The sequence below is a fragment of the Euprymna scolopes genome, chromosome 7 (genome assembly GCF_053919585.1).
Source record: "Euprymna scolopes isolate OS-2025 chromosome 7, ASM5391958v1, whole genome shotgun sequence".
Taxonomy (NCBI): domain Eukaryota; kingdom Metazoa; phylum Mollusca; class Cephalopoda; order Sepiida; family Sepiolidae; genus Euprymna; species Euprymna scolopes.
Genome location: NC_136488.1, coordinates 59,133,999 through 59,149,591, shown reverse-complemented (window position 1 = coordinate 59,149,591; position 15,593 = coordinate 59,133,999). Strand labels below are relative to the sequence as shown.

At 27.7% G+C, this 15,593-nt stretch overlaps 1 protein-coding gene across 2 annotated transcripts in view; it reads right to left on the bottom strand.

The window, feature by feature from the left end:
• The window catches only part of LOC145279748 (heparan sulfate glucosamine 3-O-sulfotransferase 5-like), a 699,453-nt gene that overhangs the window by 497,602 nt on the left and 186,258 nt on the right, over positions 1–15,593 (bottom strand). For both annotated transcript variants that reach the window (XM_080131049.1, XM_080131050.1), the window contains exon 2: positions 9,039–9,194. The gene's annotated coding sequence lies outside the window, so the exon portion shown is untranslated. The remainder of the gene's footprint in view (positions 1–9,038; positions 9,195–15,593) is intronic.

Genomic DNA, 15,593 nt, shown 5'->3' with positions numbered 1-15,593 from the left:
TTTTACCTACATTACTGTAACAAGTACAGATGAATTTTACACTTTTGTTCTATTGTGATATTGTGTACGATGTCGTCATCGTTTTGATCATAAATTCCGAGAGACACTACTGCTTTTTTTAGTGTTAATCTTATAGTTACATATTTTATCTTCTATTGTGCATTTACCCGTTGTAATTGGTTGTATCTTTTATGTAAATGTATTTATCATCGATTTTATATCCATATACATGAAATCAAACTTTCATTAGAAACACTCGTCGATCTGAAACCACTATCAATCCTCCACTCTTTATCCGAGCCTAAACCTAAATGTAGGTTCCATGAACAAAGCTACTTTCTTAGAACTTCACACCTATGGAACTCTCTTCCATTTGCCTGCTTTCCGGCTGACAACAATATGGTCGTATTCAAGTCCAATGTAAACAAGTTCTTGATGAGCTGTTCCTCTTAAGTAACCCAATTTACCAAATTTCCATTACTAACAATTACGACGCCATTGCCCCATTGACCACTGTACACTTATTAACCCGTATCCTCGAGTTGTCTCTTGGCCTTGATAAGTGGTACCTCTTTATTAAAAAAAAATCAACGTATATAAATTACAATTAGAACTGTCATAAGCGAAACGTACTCATTACACTAAGTGTGGATGTATTTTCTGGTTGATGAGACCAATATATATAGGAGATTTTAGGCTTTATGTGCGGTTTGGTATTTGAAAATGGTTTGGAACTTTTCTTGTTATTTACCAATAATAAATGAGATTGGATTTCTTTCGAGGTTTGTGATTCAAATTTTTAGATATTTCCGAACTTTGTTTGCTGGATATGAAATTCATTGAGGAAACCTTTACAATATATTTAATTCATTACCCCCCCCCAAAAAAAAAAGAAAAAAAGAATGCCGTTTTATATAAGCAGAATGAATTGTATGAATGTATATTGCTTTTGCTTTTTAGTAAAGAGAGAAAATTTATTTAATAAGTCATATACATTCTTCCATCTCTCTCTTTATAATATATATATATATATATTATGTGTATTATATATATATTATATGTATTATATATATATATGATGTGTATTATATATATTATATTTATTATATATATTATATGTATTATATATATATATTATGTGTATTATATATATTATATGTATCATATATTTTGTATATATTATATATATTATATGTATTATATATATGTATTATATATATATTATATAAATATTATATGCATTATATATATGTATGCATTATATATATGTATTATATATATATTATATAAATATTATATGTATTATATGTATTATATATATGTATGCATTATATATATGTATTATATATATTATATCTATTATATATATTATATATATATTATATATATGCAATATATATGTATTATATATATATTATATATATAATATATATTTATTATATATATTATATATGTAATATTATATATATGATATATATATTATATGTATGATATATATATTATATGTATTATATATATGTGTTATATTTGTATTATATATATTATATCTATTATATATATTAAATGTATTATATATGTATTATATATATTATATCTATTATATATATTAAATGTATTATATATGTATTATACATGTATTATATATATGTATTATATATATTATATGTATTATATATATTAGACATATCATATGTAATATATATTATAATTATTATATATATTATATGCATTAAATATTATATGTATTATATGTATTATATGTATCATATAGATTATATCTATTATATAGATTATATCTATTATATAGATTATATCTATTATATAGATTATATCTATTATATATATTATATGTATTATATCTATTATATAGAGTATATCTATTATATATATTATATGTATTATATCTATTATATAGAGTATATCTATTATATAGATTATATCTATTATACATATGTATTATATATATGCATATATATGCATTATATATATGTATTATATATATATTATATGCATTATATATATTGTATGCATTATATATATTATATGCGTTATAAATGTATTACATATATTATAAGTATATATTATATATATTATATACATTTTATATATGTATTATATATATTATATGCATATATATTATATGCATGATATATATTATATATATTATATATATGTATTATATATATTATATGTATATATATATTATATGCATTATATATATTATATACATTATATATATTATATATATTATATATATTATATATATTACATAAATTATATATAACATATGTTATATATATAACGTGTATTGTATATAACATGTATTATATATAACATGTATTATATATAACATATATATAACATGTATTATTTATATAACATATATTATATATAACATATATATAACATGTATTATTTATATAACATATATTATATATAACATCTATTATATATAACATATATATAACATTATATATAACATATATATAATATTATATATAACATGTATTAGGTATATAACATATTATATAACATATTATATATAACATATATTATTTATATACCATATTATATATAATATATTATATATATAACATTATATATAACATTATATATAACATATTATATATAACATATTATATATAATATATTATATATATAACATTATATATAACATTATATATAACATATTATATATAACATAATATACATATAACATATATAACATAATATATATATAATATATTATATATAACATATTATATATAGCATATTATTTATATAACATATTATGTATATAACATACATTACATATATAACATATATGATATATATAACATATATGATATATATAACATATATGATATATGTAACATATATGATATATATAACATATATGATATATAACATATATTATATATAACATATATTATATATAACATATATTATATATAACATATATGATATATAAAATATAATATATATAACATATATACAACAAATATGATATATAACATATATATAACAAATATTATATATAACATATATATAACAAATATTATATATAACATATATATAACAAATATTATATATAACATATACAAAAAAAACTTTTTAACATATTTTATATATAACATATATAAAACATATTTATATAACATATACAACATATTATATATATAACATATGTTATATATATAACATATATATATATATAGCATATATTATATATGTAATATATATTATATATATGTTACATATATATATAAAATATATTATATATACAACATATATTATATATGTTGTGAAGACGCTCACTAATTATCATACGTGGTTGAACAAATATAGAAAAATATATAAATTCAGTAAGACCGGGGAGCTGTGTTCGACTGCCGGATAGGCAAGACGTATTACCCGGTTGCTCCATGAAAGACTTTTACACGCCCTCTGCCGGACAATCTTCCAACTGCAGTACAACTTCACCTTTGTAAATATCTATTATCGTTTTGTCTTAATGTATTTGTTTTACCTTTTACTTTCTGCGTTCGTGTTGTTATTGATACAGACACAACAATATATATAACATATTATATATATAACATATATTATGTATATAACATATATTATGTATATAACATATATTATATAACATATTATATATAATATATTATATTTATTATTATATATATAACATAACATTATATATAACATATATATATAGCATATATTATGTATATAACATATATTATATATAACATATATATATAACATATATTATATATAACATATATATAACATATATATAACATATATATATAACATATATTATATATATAACATATGTTATATATATAACATATGTTATATATATAACATATATATAACATATTATATATGTAACATATACTATATATAACATATATATATAACATATATTATATATATAACATGTTATGTATATAACATATATTATGTATATAACATATATTATATATATAACATATATTATATATATAACATATATTATGTATATAACATATATTATGTATATAACTTATATTATATATATAACATATATTATATATATAACATATATTATATATAACATATATTATATATAACATATATTATATATATGATATATATTATATATATAACATTATATATATAACATTATATATATAACATATACTATATATATAACATATATATAGCATATATTATATATAACATTATGTATATAACATATATTATATATATAACATATATATAACATATTATATACATATATATATATATATATATGCTCCTATCAATTTGTTCTCTTTTGTATTGATATTCATATTAAAACCCCCTTTTCTATTTAATTAAAAAGAATATTCAACTTTGTTATATTGCATCCATCTGCAAAAGCTAATAGACTTTTTATTTTAAACATTTATTTTAATTAATTCTATTTTCGTTTAGTTACTTTACATTTGCCTTAAATGTATAGTAAACACAAACCTCTTTCCATATATATATATATATATATATATATATATATATGCATATATATATGCATATATATATGCATATATATGCATATATATATGCATATATTTATATGCATATATGTATATATGCACATATATATGCATATATATATGCATATATTTATATGCATATATGTATATATGCACATATATATGCATATATATATGCATATATATATATTCATACATATATGCATATATATATATGCACATATATATACATATATATATGCATATATATATTCATATATATATGCATATATATATATATAATTATATATATATATGTTTTAAAAAAATTCCTACCTAACATCTGTCAGTTTTTAGTGTACAAACATGAAACTTAAGTTCTTCGTACCCATGCGAAACTTTACATGTGGATTTTAGCTGGGGAAAATCGGTTCAAAGTGTGAAAATTAAAAAAAAATTTCTAGGGTAAGATCGAACGACGGTATTAAAAATATACATGCGTAGCTATTGGATCATCTTTTAATTTTTAACCTAAGGTAAAAAGACAAAAGTAAATCGTAAGCTAAACGTATATATTTCGATTCTCGGTGGTGTCACACGATTCATTTTTTAAAAACGTTTTTTTTTTTACATCATCACTATATATTGGGTTGAATATAATATAATAATTCATACGAAATCTGCATTAATCAAATTATCATATTTAAGCGTATTTTACAACCGGGCGGCCCGCCACTATATATATATATATGTGTGTGTGTATGTGAAGGTAAAAAAGAGGACCCTTCGGGTCACACATTGAGCTCGGGTTTGATCATTTCTATCATGAAGCACTGTTTGCAAAGTTAAATGTAAAGAAATAAAAAGACAAAATCCAAATTTAGTCTTCTTTCTGTTTGGTATGTCTACATCTCCCATTTTCTCTTTACAGATACGGGTTAATAGGATTATTACTTGTGTATTAATTATTTTAGTTTTTGATGAACCATTCGCATTTTGTTATCTTCTACCTTGTATTACCATTCGACTGACACTATTTATTTCATTCGATTCTTAATAAACAGAAATAGAGAAGGAAAGAGGGCGAAAGCGATCCTATAAGATAAAAGCGGGCGACCTGCATCAGAGATAAAAGCTGAGGATTTGGTAAACATCCAACAATTTTGACCAGTTACGATTAAACAACAAGAACAAAAAAGTTGTGGAATTTAACGTAGAGGTTTATTTATTTATTTTTTTTTAGTATATTGCCATGGTATTCCATTACATATCAGATGGCTAATATTAAACGAACCCACGTCTCAATAAGCCAATCAAACATTAAGATTCCATAATGACATGTTTGGTGATTAAATAAACATTAAAAGAACTGAAAGCTCATGAGTCCCTTATTTTATACATTTTCGCAGTGCTGTTTTGATTTATTTATTTATTTTGCTCGTAGAAATATTCACATGATAGCGTGTTTAAAGTTCAACGAAACACTCCAACATAACTAAAAGAAAGCCATTACCGATTTTTAAACGGACAACTCTCTTTAAGTGGCCTTATTGGATAATAAAGATATTTGAAACTACAATCATGCTCATACTCCGCATAGCATTTAAAGACTATATGCGAAAATAATTGTTTTAGATTATTAAGAGATTAAATGCGAAAAAAAACAACTGTTTTATATTATTACAGCGTATAAGCGCTTAATATTATTTGAGGGTGTACATTTGAAAATAACTGTTTTATATTAAGTACAACGTTATATGAAACTAAGCGTTTTATATTATTTAGAGAGTATATGCGAAAATAACGTTTTTATTTTGTTTAGGGATTAAATTTGAAAATAACTATTTTTTACTATTTATAGATTGTATGTGAAAATAACTACTTAAAATCATTTGAAGAGCATATGCGAAAATAACTATTTTACATAGTTTAGAGAGTAACAGGGAGACCTGAAGTTGTACGGGGTTGAATAGAGATCAACGAATGTTCTACACTTCCAATACTTTTATAGTCATCGAAATCGGTGAAATTGTCCATTTTTCAATTAAATTGAGAACAGACCGCAGTGCACTGGAATGTTGATGCACATGTCCCCCCCTGCAGTCTATAATAGATTGTAGTCTACATTGCACTGTAGAGAATCTACTGTTGACGTTAGGAGATTATTTATATATAATGGTTTGAATTAAAGTTTAAATACAGAAGTCAAGTATTTTGGTTCAATTGTGCTCTAAACAGAAGCATTCATTTCGAACGAACGCACCCCTGTCTTATCAAACAATATACTATTGATTTTTATACACCGGCCCCTTCTGCTTATGCGGTGATTAAACTTCTCAAATGCACTTCTGATGTTAGATTATATAAAAGCGTTAACTTTGATCCTTTCTTTTAATTGGAGTTTTTTTTTTTGATTATCGATTTTTGATACTTGTTGGATGCATTCCGATACAGAGTCTATTTAAGAACACTCCTATTGTAAAATTAAAAACAAAAAACAAAACATCGATCCAGTCTTGTTGAGTCCAGGAACGAACACACATACACACACAGAGGGAGTCTTTTATATACAGGTAGAGATTATATGCGAAAATAACTGCTTTACATTTTTTTCTATTCAAGTAGAAAGTACAATTGATTACTAAACTTGTTTTTGTACAGAAAATTCTCATGAGATGTTATATCTAACAATTTATTTAAAAAAAATACCAGTTTGTCGTGAGCAATAAAAATTTGACTGTTTTCAGCAAAGTGTTACGTCTTTAGGTTTAGCGTTAATGAAACAGAAAAAAAAAAATGAAGATCAAATTTCCCGTACCCCTTGCGGTGTTTTGCTGAGAATTGTGGTACAAGCATATCATGTTACTGACATTAAAACCTTCTGGTGCCAATCAAAATCTCTAGTTGCCAAACTTTAATTTAGTCTATGAATGCCCCAATATTTGTAATTAGTTCCATTAGTTATGCTTAATCTGCGTAAATTTCTTTGTTTTCTAACACATGATATTATAAATGTTTAGAGTTGAGTTTAGAGTTTTCCGAGTCATTAGTTATGGTTAGCATTTCATTACACTTGAAAATCGACTGCGGCATTGTAACACGTAATTATTATCATTTGTTTTTGTTTTTACAGAGGTGTCGCCACTTATTAAAACTCGAAAGGTACTCGACAATAAGCATTAATGAGTGCACGGTAGTCATTGGGACATTGGTGTAGTAGTTGTTAGTCGTGGAAACTTGGTATAATTTATTATTTAAGGGGACGTTTCAAAAAGAACTTGTTGACGTTGGACTTGAAGACGACCATATTGTATTCATCTGGAAAGCAGACCAGCGGAATAAAGTTTTACAGGCGAGCAGTTCTAAGAAAAAAGCTTTGTTCATTGAGTCCACGTTTAGGTTTAGGCACAGATAGATAGTGGTGGAGATTATTGATAGTATTTTTTGCTAGATGATGCTTTTTTATGAACCTTTGGCCAGAGGGGCATCAAGTGAAGCTGAGACGAGCATTTGCCATGAAAATAACGATAGAGCAGAGACAGGTTAGCAACGTCTTTTCTGTGGGGAAAAGGTTGCAGGGAAGAGAGAAGGTAATTACCTACTAGGTTACGAAGTCGGTTTTGAACTCTGTCAAAGCAGGATAGGGTTCTCCGAGCAGGTCCTGTCCAGATGCAGCAACAATACTCCATCGACGCACTTGACTCTTATAGAGACAGAGAATTATATAGACTGTGAGATATCTACTGGATCGGTAGAATGACCCAACTATTGTTTTCTACCGACCGTGGCAACATATTTGATATATGTTCTCCATTTCAGATCCGAAGTGGAGGTCAGTTCCAGAAGCTCGTTAAAACGTGGAGCCTCCCCAAGACGAAAGCCATTCATTACAATTGAGGCTAGATGATGGGAAGGATGAAACTCGTTTTTTTATCTGCATCGTGACGATGGTCTAATGGCTAACGACAAGGACTGACGACCTGTGTGGCATAGGTTCGAATTCAGTAGGTTCCACACACACATACACACACACCCACAAAAACTTTCACTTAGGATGTTAACATCGGCCACGTGGTCCCTCCCATAATTCTCGATACCAACAACAGAATGTTCGGATTCATGTTATATGATTAATTGCTTGGTTCTGCTTTCGTTGACATTGGTTTTTGCGACAGAATCAAGTTTTCACACGAGAGACCACGTGAAGATTGCTAGTATTCATAGAGAAAGTAGTTTATACATCAGTAAAACTTTAAAATTACATGCAGATTTGTTAGTTCGCATCCGTATTCGTTACAACGTCTGCTTGCAGCTATAGATGTATCTTGATTGGTTATTTTAATGAAGTGATAAAAAGGGTTTGGAGTTTTATTTTAGTTTCATTTTTAATGAAAATTCGATTAATCTTATGTCCTGTTAAATAGAGTTTAGACGCACGTGCGAATATGATACAACCAAAAGTAGTTAATAGTTATGAAAAAAAAATGGACACCTATTCTACTTAAATAAAAAAAAATAGCTAAAGTTAAATACCTCGTTGTCGCATTCTTCAGAGGCATGTTCCAGTCACCCCAGTAAAGTATCCGTGGTAGAAGTGGTGAACCGGAACAGGAGTCTGGCAGCGGAATGGGTAGAGACTCGCATTAAGGATGTGACGTATATTTAATCGAGGTGTATGGAGGCAAGCAGCTGAAAGACAAGTATATTAAAAGTAATACATTCGGCAGAGGATTATGTGAATCATTTTTATGAAAAAAAGAAAAAAAACAGAACCCTTTTATGAGAATAGAAAAAAATAAAACAAGCATTATAGGGTGTCAGAGAATTCGCCGTTTTTCTTTTTAGAGTGTTAGTCGTGCGAATCTGTTGTCGTTGTGATTCGTCACTGCTCCAACAAGTGAATTCTATTTGAGTACGGATCCAGAATACAACCTAATTTCCGTTAACTTCGCGTCGATATCTCCTGGAAGGTTACGTTAAGCAGACGGAATATGCCAACACGGTTAGTCAATCAAGTGTCAGCAGATGAAAAATTTCACTGAAATCGAGAAATTCATATAAACAAGGACATTTTTTATTTTAATCGAAAACGAACTACAGCGCGTCATGTGAAGGTATTCAATCGCACGAACGTTTAATATATTTCTGTAAAGAAAGAAGACTTATATTATACTTCAAAAATAAAAAGGCACAAAAAGTGCGACTACATGTTCAGGATGATGACAGGCTTTGGCAGATAAGTTTATATGGCAATGCACAAATACGAAATGCAGACGAATTGATTACTTATAATAAGCAACACCTTTTCACAATATAGAATGATCGGGAATCAAGTACTGAAGTCTACGTGTGTAACGTAATACACAGTTACACACGTAGACCCAACACGTTGTAGGAGAGTATATTATAAGGAACATAGGACAAGTAATAATTCGACTTCTTTTTTGTCACGACAACATTTATTCCCGGCTACTTTCCGGAAAAACCGTGACCGTGCTCCTTCTTTCTGACCTTTGATGTTTTGAACGTGCTCTCGAACAAGCTCTCTCTTTTTATTGTCTTTTTCTTACTGTGACGTCATTTCGCACACAGTTCAGTATTTGCAAATAGCTCCCATACGCGCTCTGTTACACGTCTTGACCTATGACATGACAATCGTAAAAAATTGAAAGAAAAAGTCTCCCTCCTAAGAAGATTTAGCGAATATAAAATCTGAAAACATCTAAACTTTTCTTGAAAAAAAGTAAAAAAAAAAACAAAAAAAAACTCATTTCTTTTATAGCAGTTATGTTCTCATCGTCAAAAAGAAAAATATTAATTTGTAATTTTTCTTAGAGAAAAACAAAACAAAACGTTCTTATATATATTTTTTTAAAAACAGAAAAAAATGTTCATTTCAAATAGAACTATTGTAATTATTTTCTTGCTTTAAAGTTTTTTTTCAATGTTTCTTTTTTTGTCATGTTTGATTACAATGCTGCTTTCGAATTTTACGTCTAGCTTTTTTCCGGCTGCTTACATAACCATGTCGGAAGATGCCGACGCGAGATTGTCGAAAATAGAGGCGTATTCGGAATAAATAACTCTAAGTAATACATTAATTCGAGTCAAACAAAACGTCGTCATTGAAATAAAAAAAAAATTAAACATAAAAAATCTAGCCTATCATGAAAAGACGACAACGAAGTAAATAATTTAAACGTGTATACTTAAATATATTGTGACCCCGTAATTATAAGGGGGGTAGTCCAAAGAAATTTACTTAGTAGAAGTAAAAAAAACAAACTTATGTAAACGTTAAAAAATGTGTAGATGTTTTTGTAACCGACATTTATTGACAAATACAAAGCGACTATGAAGAAGAATTCAGAACTCAAACCCCTCTCACCCCTTTATCTTATATATCCATTTTTATTTAAATTTTCACCGGTTTATAAGTATAAATATTTCCTTTGTAACGTTTTCCATTCATAAATGAAAAAAAATAAAACATTTTCCTTGTTGTTAAAAGTTTTGTAAATCCGGTAATCGAACCCAATCGATATAAACCTACAACTAATTACGTTTCAGAATCTTTGAGGTGAGGGTTAATAATTTCTATTATTTTCATTATTTGAACGACTGTTCTCATTTTGAGTATTATTCGCGCAACATTTTGGCAGATGTAACTCTTGACTTTCTTTGGCTGTATCCTCTCGAACCCAGGGATTTTTTTGTCGACTTAGAAAATCTGCACGGAATTTCGAACGGAGCCGTTAATTTAATCTACGGGAGTAACATGCCCTCGTTCCGTCCATCATGAACTCATGAAATTCTTAGGTTTTTCGCGGTTGTATGCTTTTATCGCCCTCACTGAGGATCGAACATTCAACTTCTAGAAGAGTTTCATTTGAAATTGAATGATACTAAGTACGTTATCCGTTACGCCATGGATTCTTGCGGTCATGGCTGACAAAACAAAAGCATGCTACTCTAGTTGATTAACTAGAAAGCTTTCGTTTCAACTTCTGTGCAGATTCCCGAATTCGGCAGAAAGATTCCCGAGTTCGACAAGATACACTTGAAAATACATCAGTTGAAACGTTGCGAATACCTCTCAAGAAAGAACAGTAGTACAAATAATTTAAATAATCCAAATACAGCGAATTGTGTAAAGATAATTGTGTTGTATTTCATTTGTTTTGTTTTCTAATATTACAGTTTCAGATAAAATGGCCGCTTTGTATGTGTGTTCATCGCTCTAAATTTATTTCAAAACTTTGGAAGAGATTCATATAGCGAATAATGTAACTTTTTGTCTGTCGTACAGACTATATAAAAACCGTTTTGTTTTCTGTTTAAAAAAAAAAACGTTTTAAAATGGCGTCGTTGATAGCAGTCTGGAACAAAAGTTTTATTTGTTAAAACTAATGAATTTTGTTCATATAGCAAACAAACCTAATCTGATATAAATTTCAAAATAAAAACAAAGATTGACCTAAGTATACGTCGGCAGGAAACAAACGAAGGTATGAAGTATCATCCAAGGTGATTGGAAAGAAACTTGCTATACTAAAAATTCACTATTAAAATTCAATTGTTACAAAAAACGGACAGGAGGCTGGAATGAAAGTTATGAGGTTACACCTTCATTTTTTCCTTTAGTTCTCACAATTCACGAACTACACTTTTGACAATAGAAAAATACTGTTTTCTGGGTAAGTTGCTGTTTGGAGTTGGTGACACGTAGAGATTTTAAATCCCGTCCTTCACCATTCATATATTCATCTTATTAACCCTAATCGTCTAATGGGGTTTATCCTTGATAGGTGTTGGCTAATTAGTGAAAACAGGAACAAAAAAAAAGAAAAAATAGTTCCGTGTGAAATCATTTGATACAGTTCACAGGCGCCCTGAAAATATTCTTAATAAAACCTCTTATACACATTCCTATCATATGGATTTCTTATAACAATTATATCTCAGTCATAAAGTATGAAAATTTAATAATAGGGAGTTATTTTCCAATCACTTTATATATAAATAAAAAGTCTCAGTTTCTTAAATGTAATAAATACATGACACAATATGTCTGAATTCGAAACATCAACTGATTTTAGAAATGAATATAATTGTAATAATAATAAAAAATAAATTTTCAACAATTATTGGATTCCATGACCGGAAAGCTAAACTATAGTCTGAAATGCCACAAAAATAAGATAAGTTAATCTTCTGTGATTAAACGCCTTAAACATTTGTACAAATTTGTTTTTGTGCAGCCTGCAGGTTCCGCGCAGACAAAAAGAATGAGGAAAAAAATATCCACCTATTCTCTTTATATGTTTGCAATATGCTTAACTAATATGCACATGAGATGCTTCCGGTTTGAAATAAAAGAAAGCCTGATTTTTCAGAGACTGAGGTGATTTAGATGTTGGAGTAGCAAGTGTTGTTAGCAGTGCGTAGTGTTTTAGAGTTAAGAATTTTGACAGCAGAGGGTAGTGTTTTGAGTTGAGAGTGTACACAGCAGAGCGTCCAGTTTGGGAGTAGCCAAGTTTTGGCGGCAATGTGTCAAATAATGAGTAGTGTATTTTAACATTAACCACAGAAATTCTTACTTCGAAGAACAGCATAGATAACAATCCATCAGGGCAAGTTTAGAGCAGTCAACACTTGATTGTTTTAATCACATGAACCTAAACATTGAGGTTTGCAACTAAAGTTCTACCAATTAAGCTATTTTGCACTTTCTTATAAATAGAACTTATATCAATACCATAACAAAATGATTACAACTTGAGAGTACATTCATAGATTTCTTAATAAGAAAGAAGACACTGAATATAAAGAGCTAGCAAAATATTATTTCAAGGTCAAAAATATCCAACAATAAGTGTTAGATGAATACATGTTAACACAGAAAACATCAATATTCTCCCCATACCAGAAACATCGCTCATGGTATGCAAAAACTAAAGTAGAAAATAATGAAACCGAAAGTTACGAGGCCGCTAAAAGTAAACACAAGCTCTATTTTCTACTCTCTGTATTCACATGTACGCCATGTTTCAAAACATTAATTCAAACATAAGCAATAATAAAAGAATGAATAAATGAAATGGTAAACATTATTATACCTAAAAAATATTTTAATAGTTTAAAACAATTTGTTTGGCTTTAACTAGGTCTTGGTGTTCAAGACAGCTTTAGATACAACATATAGAATTTGGACCCGATAATTAAGTTGACACACTGGTTCTGGTTGGATCATCGACTTTAAGCAACCTCAAGCCTTATCAGTACTATATCAGTGGACATTTGTGAATAACAGGTGCTGTATATTGAGGGACGTCAAGATTTCTCTGCAAGAACTGCAAAAAAACCTATCGGCGTCCTCTCCCCTGATCGAGATATACATGCGACTGGGGATCGCTTGTTAATTTGATCTTCCCTGATCTTTCGGAGAAATCCAGTTCAACCCGTCTAGAGTGAATGCTGCATCGGTACAGTAATTTGAATCCGTAGACATCATAATTCTAGTGAGAAAAACAGAAATAATTACGTACTAACGCATTTGGGTGCGAAAGCAAAGGAGGAGTTGATATAAAATATTAATGATTAACTAACTATTAATGATTAATCAAAAAAATGCTTATTCTTTTAATTTGGTATTCTGAATAATTTGAATATTTGTATGTTGTATAGACAATATCATTAAAGCTGTGTGTTGTATTTTATAATTAAAAAGTCCAGTTGGTGACGGTGATAGCTATCTTACAGAAAAAATTATTTATATTAACCAACCAGTTTTTTTACAACAAGTATAAGTGGTATAAAAATTAAAGCAGAAAACAAATAGTCGCAAAGAAAGTAAATAAAGTTGTACATAAAAATAAAAAAAGTAATTGCTTGTATACGCATAGTTTGCAAGAAAATAGCATCTAAACAAATAATCAATGAGGTTAAAGGACGGTGAATAAAGATAAAATGTCTATGATTGAATTTTCATACCGGTGTCAAGTAGAAGAGTAAGAGTATATGTTGAAGATCGAGTAAATGCTCCACTCTTTTCGTAATGCATCAGTAACTTTAACGAAACATATTGAATATACCTATTAAAACTGAAGTAGTTGTTTGAAAGTAAATATATAATCATATTTCTAACAAAAAGATATACCACAATTCACTAATCGAAAACGTTTACGTGCGTCCCCTTAGATACGGGACTATCGAGCGACAATATAGTGGGCACGAACTTTACGATATATGTTTTAATTTAACCTATTGCCTAGAAATATTTTTGGACACGTATCTTGTTACTTACGAATAGTTAAAAGAAAATAATTCGTATGCTATTGTGTAGGCATTATAATCACGAAACAAATTGAAGAAAGCGATTGAAGATAGAGAACTATTGGGACTGGGATTGGCAAAAGAATGGAAACTATAATTGGAAAACGGAAACACTTGTCGTGCGAATCTGGGACTAGCCACTGAACATGAACTCAATCCGGAAGGGAGTCGACTCCGTTTGCAGAGAGGAGGTAAATATTGTTACCCATTACGTGGGCACTAGCAAGTTTCTTGCACCAAAGAACACCAAAGGCTACCATTAGAAAATATAATAATATTACCATTTTTGTCTGTCTTAAATATATATATATGGCTTAGAGGAAATCAGTTAAGTAAAACTGACTTGCAGTTAATATATATATATATATATATATATATATATATATATATATATAGCTTATAAGATAAGCAACTAAGAGTATATGGTTTGCAATGAAGTAAAAATACAAAGCTAATAAAGAAGAAAAGAATATATGGCTTGAAATGAAGTAAACATATATAGTTATTATGAAAGTATAAAAATATATAGCTTAAAAATGAATTAAAATATATAAGCAACGAGAGAAGTTAAGATATATGAGGTGCAATGAAATAATGTATATATATATATATATATATATATATATAGTAATGATGTAAAAAATATAGCTCTTAAGGAACTAAAATATATTGCTAGTAAGAGTGTAAAAATACGTCTTGCAATAACAAATATAACTCTAATTCAATAAAATGTATAGCTAGTAAGGAAACTAT